We start from the raw sequence: 10,549 nt of genomic DNA on the forward strand, positions 1-10,549 counted from the left end.
AGACGTTGACGCAATGCAAATAATGAGTGGCAGGACAAGCGCGTCGGCGGAAAGGACGGAGCAGGAATTATCGATGGGTTCACGGGCAATTTCTTCTACGGATCTTGTAATATGGACGAACACTTGGAAAACTGTAACGAGTAGAAACAAAGCGTTGTGACACACGCGCTTTCTGCCACCGCTGCCAAAGTGACAGCAGCGAAGTTAATACACGGCGTATTTATACTGTCTAATTTTATAAAGAAAAAGGTACCATAGAATGACTCGTGGGTTAATCGATGAAGCAGGAAAGGTTGGAGCACAAGGCACAATGCACACACGCGCTTTGCTTCCCTTTAATACCAGGTGAGCACCGACATATCCGTGTAACATGGTTTTGACATTGCGGAACGTGACTGAAGTATTCTTACCTAGCACTCTGGACACGTCATTACAGCTGTATACCTGAAGGTCACAATTGGCTGCTGAGTGTATAAAGGCTATAGAGATGTCTGTGGTTAGCTGCTTCGGAGATTAAACAGACACTACAGCAAAAAGAAAATCATAAATATAAACCAGCAAAAAAACTGCTAGATTACTCTTTCATGACACTCGGACCATTTAGTGGAAGGAAATTGCCTCTGAGGAGTGTTGATGATCGAATGCCAACTTTGAATGCTTCATCATTCTTAAGCTACTTCATGCACTTTCCGGGGGCCAGCTGTCTATGTTTGTATGCAACCGTTTTCCCGCTTACCTGGCTCACAGGGTAGGGCGTAGTCCTATTGGTAGCGCATCGTGCCACTGTGCTAAGGGAACAAAGTTGGAAACGAACCACGAATAAACTTGGGTAAGTCAGTATGTAACATTGTGTACATACGTTCATTCATATTCGTTCGTTCATATTCATCAAAGCTCTTTCATGCCGACATGGGTCACTGTGGATGCGGGACTGAGTAGGTGCCGCTATTCAAATAAACTAATTGACGCCGACTTGGAGCCCTGCGCATGTGTCATTTAGTCTGTGCTGGCCTTCAATAAACCTGTTCGATGCCAACTTGAATTATGGGTATGTGCCAGTGGGTGTGTGCGTCTCTTCTTTAATGAATGTCTTTGACGCCAATTTGGGTAACAAAAATAATTATGGCGTTCGTACCAAATCATGCCAAAACCACTATCTGATTATGAGCGACGCCGTAGTGGGAGGCTCCGGAATAATTTAGACCACGTGGGTTTCTTTAACGTGCACCTAAATCTAAGTACACGGGTGTTTTCGCATTTCGCCCCCATTGAAATGCGGCCGCCGTGGCCGGGATTCAATCCCGCGATCTGGTGCTGAGCCGCCCAACAGCATAGCCACTGAGCAAACACGGCGGGTTAATTTGAGTAACCAGTTAATTGACACTGCGAATGTACCACTCTATAAAGAAAAAAAAATCAGGCAAGTTTGCACTCGGTCGCGCAAAGCTTAGGCACAGCGAAACTCTCGATCCTCAAGTTGGTGGCCCAAATTTTCGGAGTCCCTCACTACGGCGTGCCTCATAATCAGTACTGGTTTTGGCACGTAAAACCCCATAATTTAACTTAATTTTTTTATCCTCAAGTCTTACTAGCTGCTACTGGTAGGTATTAACTTGGTTGCTGCTAGGTCTTAACTTGGTTTAACTAAGCTACGCATGTAGGAAGGTATTTTAGAATGATCATTTGCGGAGGTATCTTCCCTTTCGCGACATTTCGCGCGACTAGCGCGTCGGCGCCTACGAGCGACAGCGTTCCTGGCATGCCAGAAACGCAGGCAGGCTAACCAAGGTTGGCACAGTGCCAAGAACGCTGTCGCTTGCGACAAGCTTTGGCCTATTTTTTTTCTCCTGGTGGCGGGGGTCGGGGGTCGGGAGGCGGGGATCGGGAATAAAGTCCCTAGATAGAAACACTATAGCAGCTATAGTGTTTCCGTGCGCGTTTAGTTTTTATTGCGATAGCAATTATATGGACACTTTCACCGCATTTCTTCTTCTTTCTGGGGTTTTACGTGCCAAAACCAGTTCTGATTATGAGGCACGCCGTAGTGGAGGGCTCCGGATGAATTTAGACCACCTGGGGTTCTTTAACGTGCACTACAACGCAAGCACACCGCATTTCTGCCGTCGGCGTCGCCGTCGCCGTCGTTGTCGCCGTCGTCGTCGCCGTCGCCGTCGCCGTGAGGTTCCGTATAGATAAAATCTTCGCCGCGCGCCGTATGCCCGAGCGGAAGCGGGGACGCACGCTGTCACGGAGAGCGAACGCACTCAATCTTCCACGCGCAAGCAAGGAAGCGGGAAGCGAGCGCCGGAGGGAGCGGGGGGGGGGGGGGCGCATTTCTACTCTGCCAACAACCGCGCTCGTCGCTCGCTGGCACCGTCTCTTATCTCCACACGGCTCTGTCTGACCTTTATGCGCCGCTCAGTTTCCGTTGAAGCGATAGACCGCACGTACCTTCGCTCGCTGCGGCGTATATGCGCTTGCTGCCAGCGTTTTGACAGTCGTTGTCTGCAGTCATTCAGTGTGATCTATTCATGTTTGTTTGTGTGCGCTCACACCACAGTTAGTAATAGTCGGGCCACATTTTCCAACGCACGCTACACATGCAATGCTGCCCGGATCAGCAGTGCGGCGCTACAGGTGTGTCCCTTCGCACGCGCTGCCCACGGGCAGCGCTTCTCATAAACACCACCGTTTCACACGCGCCTTCTCGTGGTCATCGAGCCTCTCTTCATGTCGGTCTACTTACGCTGCAGCACACCTGCTTACTTAATCAGCTCATGTTTACTACAATTCATATTGCTACCAAAGCCGCTCACCTTACTTCGTATGACACTGCTGTGTTGCTATCGCATTCATTGCTTCGCCCTTAGGGCAAAACTGTGACATTTTTTGTCTTGTTCGTGCGAAGGATTTTCTGCGATCGGCGTGAGCAGTCCCGAAGATGCCGGGTTGTATCGCTTTCGGGTGCTGTACCCATTCGCGAAAATGTTTGGTGCTCTTTTCGGTGGCCCTTGGAAAGCACGACAGAAAAAGGCGTGTAGTGTGGCTGCACAGGATAGGGAGAAAGAATTTCAGGCCTACGAAGTCGAGCAAGCTGTGCACGGTAAGCAGCGTGCATCCCGGTCCACAGAACCGCGAAAAGACATGTATTATATCGTTTTTATGTGGAACCTGGTTAGGCGCATCACACTGCTTTACGCTTTCAGCCGTTCGCACTTACGAGTAAGCACCTTAGTTTGGACACACCTAAGATTTTTAATTGTGCATATCTGTTGCGGCCGCCTTTTAGCACGTTGTATTGGCGCGAAGCAAAGCGTAGTTTCCACCTTCAGTACATAGCTTCCCAAGTTCCTATAACGCGCGTGCTCGATTCAGGCCGTGAAGGCAGCGTGTTTGTAGCAGCTCATTGGGCGGAATAAAAAGCATTGTGCTTTCACTTATGTACACACGCCTAAGGATCCCATTTCGACGAAATTAATACAGCATTGACCTCTATCCCCTACAGTGCTGTAGCGCGAGGGTCGCTTCGGGTAATACTCTACAGTCCCGTGGTGTCTCTGCATCGCGGTACTTCGCGACTGGCTTAGCAGAAAAAAATAATCTGCAGACTGTAGGCTTTGTCTCACAGTTTACCCATACCAAAGGCTGGCCTCGTGTTATTGGAATCATTTGTGTTTCTCAAATAAGTACGGTGTGAGCCTTCCAGCGCAGGAATTTTGGGGATATGATTTCGTTCCCCGCGTGAAAGTGATAGAAAATGATTCCTATTCTGAGGTAACACTGAAAGCTTCTAACTCACGATGGAAGTTCTATGAATGTCTTCATAAAAATTCAATGCCTAAATGTCTGATGCATTTTATATATTTAAAACCACAAGCAGATGCAAATTACTATTTCTTTTTAGATGAGAAGCTGCTGCTCCTACCTCAAGTGAAAGCTTGCGCAGTATTCTAGATCTTCTTTCTTCTTCTATGGGGGTTTACGTGCCAAAACCAGTTCTGATTATAAGGCACGCCGTAGTGGAGGGCTCCGGATTAATTTTGACCACATAGGGTTCTTTAACGTGCACTAGAAAGCAAGCACACGGGCGTTTTTGCATTTCTCCTCCATCGAAATGCGGCCGCCGCGGCCGGGATTCGATCCCGCGACTTCGTGCTCAGCAGCGCAACGCCTTAGCTAACTGAGCCACCAGTGGTGGGCAGGTAGTATTTTAGATCTATGTACTGTCGCATTGAATGAATTTCTACGGAAAGCATATTCAACAAGGCGACTTTTGAAATTATAACGTGTCAATGTTGTAAGAATAAATGAATGAGACTCTGAGGTTTCACTGCTTATGTAGCTGTAACTAATGTGTTTGTACTTCTGGTATTGGGCATGCTGTCAAAGCTGTGGACTATATGGATTTGCTCAGTGACATTGCTATATTTTTCAGCGTCATTTCACTGACGCAGTTTGAGCCAGGCATCCTAAAGAACTTTGGACTGAAGAAACTGAAATGCTCTGCTGTGCCATCCATATTTTCCCACCGGCCAGAGAAGCCCCCTAGAAAAGCACCACACCCTCGAGGCGGTTTGCAAGGATACACGTGAGTACCACCCTGTATTGAAGCTCTGCAAAATAAGGTGTAAGTGTATGCAAGTTTGCATTCAATAATCTCTGCAGTGCCTAATAGCATTGGCACTACACGAAATACTGAGCAGCTCGCATTTCCTTGCTTATATGTCCAGAGACATTTCCTCCTACTGTGTGCATCCCTGCGTTTATATAATTATAATGGAACCGGATTATAAATAGCGTAACCTACAACTAATTCACATGTTGCTTTTTATGCTTGCAGTAATATCTGCTGCTACTGTGCCAGTGCCTGGCACTCATATTTTGCAACCGGCTGCTGGAGCTATGCCTAATACTGCTGGTGAGTTTGATGCGCAGTGATGGAATTCACAGTGTAATGTATACTGCCAAGTTCATAGCAACTGTTGCTATACTAGCCTTTCTTACTAGGAACATGATGCAGGCAAGCTTAGAAGCTGCGGCAAACACTGCCAATAAGTTAGAGATGTATTGATTGAAGCTGCACCATAAAAGATAGCACCAGGTTTGTAGCGCCCACTGACGCCGCAACGCGGGGTGCTTGGGTCAGCGCTATCAGCCAGTGCATTGGCGCCGGCTGTCAAAGAAGTGAAAAATAAAGATGCGCAGCGCGTCCTCGAGGCGCAAGCTCGGCACGCGCAGTGTCGTTCTGAAAGCTAGCCACGCTGGTCGTCGCAGCCGCCTTCGCCTTCTGAGTATGAACGACGGCGCGCCTCCTACGGCCGCCGTCACGTCCCTCCTACAGGTTCATGTTTTGTTTCCCGGATTAGCAGAGACGGCTAAAACATTGTCATTGCCCAGTGCCGTCACCTTGCACCCATCAGTCATTGATGATGAGTATGTGTAGAGCTTTACAGTTGGCTTTATGCGTCGCCAAGAACCAGCTTACATTGTGTTGCTTCCACATGAAGAAACAGCTCCCGGTACTTGGGTGTTGCTCGTTTATAAAAGTTTGCAGCAGTGTCCCGGATTTGTGCGTGTTTTTATGGATCAGTCAGGTGCATTTTGCCGACTATGAGGCCATCATTACCCATCACCTCTTCCCCATCAAGCTATAAAAGTTATTAGAAGCCTGTTTCTGTTTTTAATGCAATAACACTGAGTGATGGCATTATTCATCTTATTCTTGTTTCGTTGCTATAGAGGCAACTGGTGCTACTCATACCGAAGGTCCGCTGCAAGCCACTGGTGATGAACACGTGGGGAATGTGATCCTTCAACCATCCAGGGAGCCTGCGGGGTGTGCATCTAGGAGCACACGAACAGTAAACAGTATAATCTGCTTCATCCTTTAGAAATGGTAGATAAACATATTTTCAGACTACACTGACAAGCTAAATGTCTTGTTTCTAGGCAAGTCTTGCTTGTTTTACTTGAGGAGAGCTGCTGTTTGTCAACCTCTCCTGTGCCATGTTCTAGCATTGCGCTATAGTAAATATGCATTCCACACATTTTATGGATTGTGCTGGAACTTTTTTTTTCACAGAAGTTATTTCAAATACAAATGTCTAATACTGATGCAGGTGTGAGCAGCAGTGAACCACCTACAAAGAAAATCTGGCTCAGTGTTATAAAGGGCACAGCTTTATCCGTTCCGTATGCTACGTCATGTACACAAAGTCAGTGCTACCATCTGTGTATTGCGTTTCATATCAGATTGTCTCGCGTAGGCCACTGGTTGCAAGTTAAGCTTTAAGCTAGGTCCGCAGTTTATTTCTTCAGGAATTATTGATGTAGGTGTCTTTTGAGTGCGTGCAGGTTGTTTTGGCATGCTGATAATGTACATCCTTGGCATCGTAACGTTTGCGCATTTTAAAACTAAACTGCGGTCAACCTTGTAATTTTACATTTCAGGTGATCTTGGCTCTTTCACTGCGAAAAAAATGCAGGAGCACATTGGCGATCTTAAAAGAAAGCTTGCTGCATCTTTCAAGAGAGCAAAGTCTTTGGAGAGGCAGAACCAGAACCTTCAGAAAGGTTATCGTAGTACTTTAATATGTTCAGTATGATTGTGTTACAGCCCGTGTGTCGGAACGGAACGAAAACAAAAAGAAAAAACGAAAAAGAACGATATCTTTTACCCGAACGAAAACGTAACCGAAACGTTATTTAATATTTTGTTGCAGAGTGAAACCGAAATATTTTTTATCGGTTTTCGGCGCAAGGGGAAAGTCGGCAATCCGCAGCAACCTACGCCAAGCAACGTGAGAGTTCACGCTTGTCTCGGGGGTCCGCATAAGTGCGTATCTCAAGCAGCGATAGTGCGAGCGATACCCGGTCGAGCGCTCAACTAATCTAAGCCTGCCGCTCGGTGCACCAGCAGATCGCGATCGTAGCAAAATCCAGGGCTTATTTGCACGCTGAATAGCTCACAGTTTCGTTTTCTACGGCTACAACGCTTTGTTACCAAAACTTTATCGTTCGTTTATGTTCGTTTATGTTCCTTTAAGTTCGTTTTATCGGAAAACAGCGGTCTCTCATTTCGGTGGGTACACTCGATGACGCGCTGCTTCTGAGATCATGCTCAGTGCTTTGACTCAAGGAACTCAGCATGATCTCGAAATTCATAATTCATAATCGCCCGAATACTGTGAAGCAAGGACGGCCTCACCGAGGGCGAGACGACTAGCGGAAGCGCTCGTCGCCAGCCGCATCACATTCGCGCTACCGTATCAAACTACGCTCAAAAAGGCTACCGCGCGCATAGACAAATGAATTAAGAGAGAAATAGTTTATAAATATATAGAGAAACATAAAGATTGAGAAAGCTATTCTCAAATAATTGAGAAAAATAGATACTATGTTTTTATCGCTACTTTGCTTGAAAATTTGAAATTTGAAACTTTGCTTGGTTGACAGGCGTCTGTCACCTTTTGAAATTCTTCGCTGGAAAGACCTGGGGAATGTTGACAAGCGCTATGCTTCGATTATATAGAGTACTTTTTCTCGGCTTCTTGCGGTACAGCTTGCCAGCATTGACTAACGCAAGTACAACAAGCGTACGTACTATACAAAGTGTGCAGGCCCAGGCGCTCCGGATTTGTCTAGGTCTTCCTCGAAGTGCGTCAACGGCGGCAACTATTGCAATCGCCAGAGACCACCTCATAAAGACCCACATCGCAGTTGAAGCAATACGAATGCACGTAAGACACCTTGCACGGACTCCTTGCCACCATCTAGCCTCTCTAACTGCGGAGAGACCACACGCCTCGTTCTGCCGAATGATATCCGCACATCGTGAGGCTATACCATCTTGCTTCACACCTGCCGCGAGACCTTCCACTCCTCCTTGGTGCCTCATTCAGCCAACGATCATCCTGACAGTACCTGGCGTCCGGAAAAAAGCAGATATGTCATCGCCGGCTCTTAAACAGCTTACCTTACTCCTATTATATGAAAAGTACCGGAATTACACCCACATATACGCCGACGGTTCCGTCTTGCAGAACAGCTCTACCGCCGCTGTCGTTATTCCAGAAAAAGCCACCACTATCAAGATGAAAACATCTCACTTGACAACGTCGACGGCAGCAGTACTGGCAGCGCTTCGAGTCGCATTACATTTTATTAATGATGAACCAGCACACAAATGGTCCGTTTTCTGGGACTCGAAGACGGCACTGCAGAGTTTACTGTCAGCCTTACGGCGCGGTCCACAGGAACAACTGGTTTTCGAAATCACAGAGGCCATACACCACCTGACTGAAAAAGGACGCGAAATAATCTTTCAGTGGCTGCCAAGTCACTGTGGAATTATTGGCAATGAACGTGCCGATCAAGCTGCTCGTTCAGCTCATGAACAAGACAACCGCCTATCGATCCCGCTGTCTAGGACAGATGCTGCAAGGATGCTCCGCCTGCTTGCACGCCAATGCACTTCATCAGACTGGAATAAACCAGATTTTATGCACGCCCCATTACACACCTTGGATCCAACCTTAAGCCTTAGACTTCCAACAAGACTTCCCCGAAGAGATGCGACCCTTCTGTGTAGGCTATGGTTGGGCGTCGCGTTCACCAATGCCTACGCGTTCCGCATAGGGATGGCCGACAGTGCAGCATGTGACAATTGTGGAGACGCGGAAACGATTCGTCATGTTATTTGTCAGTGCCCACAATACAGTGTGCAGAGACAATCGCTCTCCGTCGTGCTGAACCAGTTGGATGACCAGCCGTTATCAGAAGAAACAATTCTGCAACATCGACGCGACTCAACATCGCATCAGAAGGCCGTGCAAGCGCTCCTGCGGTTCCTGAAGTCCACTGGCCTGTGTGAACGTCTGTTACTGGAACGCCTCCTTTGTTACCAATGCCTCTGTGTCTTTTTTTCTGTTTTTTTTTTCGCTCTCTCTCTTTTCACTGTCTCCAACCCCTTTATCCCCCACCCCAGTGTAGGGTAGCAAACCGGAAACTGACTTCTGGTTAACCTCCCTGCCTTTCCTCTCTCGCTTGCTCTCTCTCTCTTGCTTGAAAATGTTTGCATGCGAACCAAAACCGTTATGAACCATTACGGAACATTTTTTTCTTCGTTTCGGAGCAGAACCGAAAGGGAACTTCTGTCAGTGGAACGAAACTAAAACCAGAATGACAAAAGGTTTTGTTCCGACGCCCTAGTTACAGCCACAGCTTGTACACTTAACAAGACATTCTGTTACGGCCTTGTGCAGTGTTTTCAATTACTGCAACCACGTCTCAAAGCTTTGTGCATATTAGTATTATAATGTCACAGCTGTCCCCGATTTGCGTCGGCGCGAAGTCGATCGACGGGGTAGACAAGCTGCTTGGTCGTTCCGTACGCAAGCGAGCACAGTGAAAAGAGTCAGAGTCGGGAATAAACAAAAAACAAGGTATTTATCGGCTGATAAATACACACAGATTAACAAAATACCATAATAAAGAAAACACAAGACAGACTAACACTCCTGAAGTTAATATAACACAATGATGAAGACAAATAAATACGAGCAATGAACAGTAGATATTAAAATGAAACAGTGCGAGGATCAAATACACAAGAATACACTTAAGAGTTTTCACTAAAACAAAGTTCAAAAGAAAACGAAGGGTGTCATACGCATGGCCCGGCAGCTGCAGCAAGTCCATAAACCGTGAAGTCGGTGCACAAAGCTTTCCCGAAGAATGCTGGCGGTCCGATCTTGGCGAGGTGGATGCGAATTGCTGGGCTGTGTTTCCCGGGAGTCTAGATCTGACGACTTCCCTGAAGCAGGTTGAGCTAACTTGAGGTGAACTACCGTTACCTTCGTTGCAGACGCTGGTTTGACGTCTCGTACGTCAACAAGTTCCTCGGAGCTCCGACGTGGCCACGCGGCCCAGGCGATACTGGACGGCACTAGCCCCCCAACGGCTTCTCAGCAGCGCATAGGTTCAGCTTCTAGACTAATCAGCAGGGCCCAAAACCTGCGCTTAAATAGCCTCTCCTTTCCCTAGTTCCCTATGTTGGGAAACTGCCGCTATGTAGAGTACTCCTAGTTCACGGCTCCTAGCTCCCAACAGTCTTGGCCGCGCCCCTTTCAGCATGGACGACAGACGCAGATTCTCCTCTCCCCCAAGGTCAAGGGCCAAGGTCGAGCCTGGCACTACCACGTGGCCGTACACGCACACTTCGGGGTCCGTAATCGGCGAGTCGCGTCTCGAATCGAGATGCCGCCCGTGATGCCACGACGCTTTCGACGCCCGTAATTCGGCGTGTCGCTAATCAGCGTCAAAACTACTCAAAAATATATGTCGCTCCGTGGCAGTCGCTAATCGAATTTATACGCCGAATAGTGAGTGCACCACGTTGTTGGCGGCCGTTAATTGGCGTCAATAACCCCTCGAACTCTCGAAAATATGCCGCTCCGTGACATATAATGAGAACAGAATCTCAAGAAACAGGGATGAGCGACTTCTCAGTACGTGATTTCCACTAAGGGGGATTATGGCACATTGTCAG

This window comes from Dermacentor silvarum, chromosome 2 (assembly GCF_013339745.2).
Source record: "Dermacentor silvarum isolate Dsil-2018 chromosome 2, BIME_Dsil_1.4, whole genome shotgun sequence".
Lineage (NCBI taxonomy): Eukaryota > Metazoa > Arthropoda > Arachnida > Ixodida > Ixodidae > Dermacentor > Dermacentor silvarum.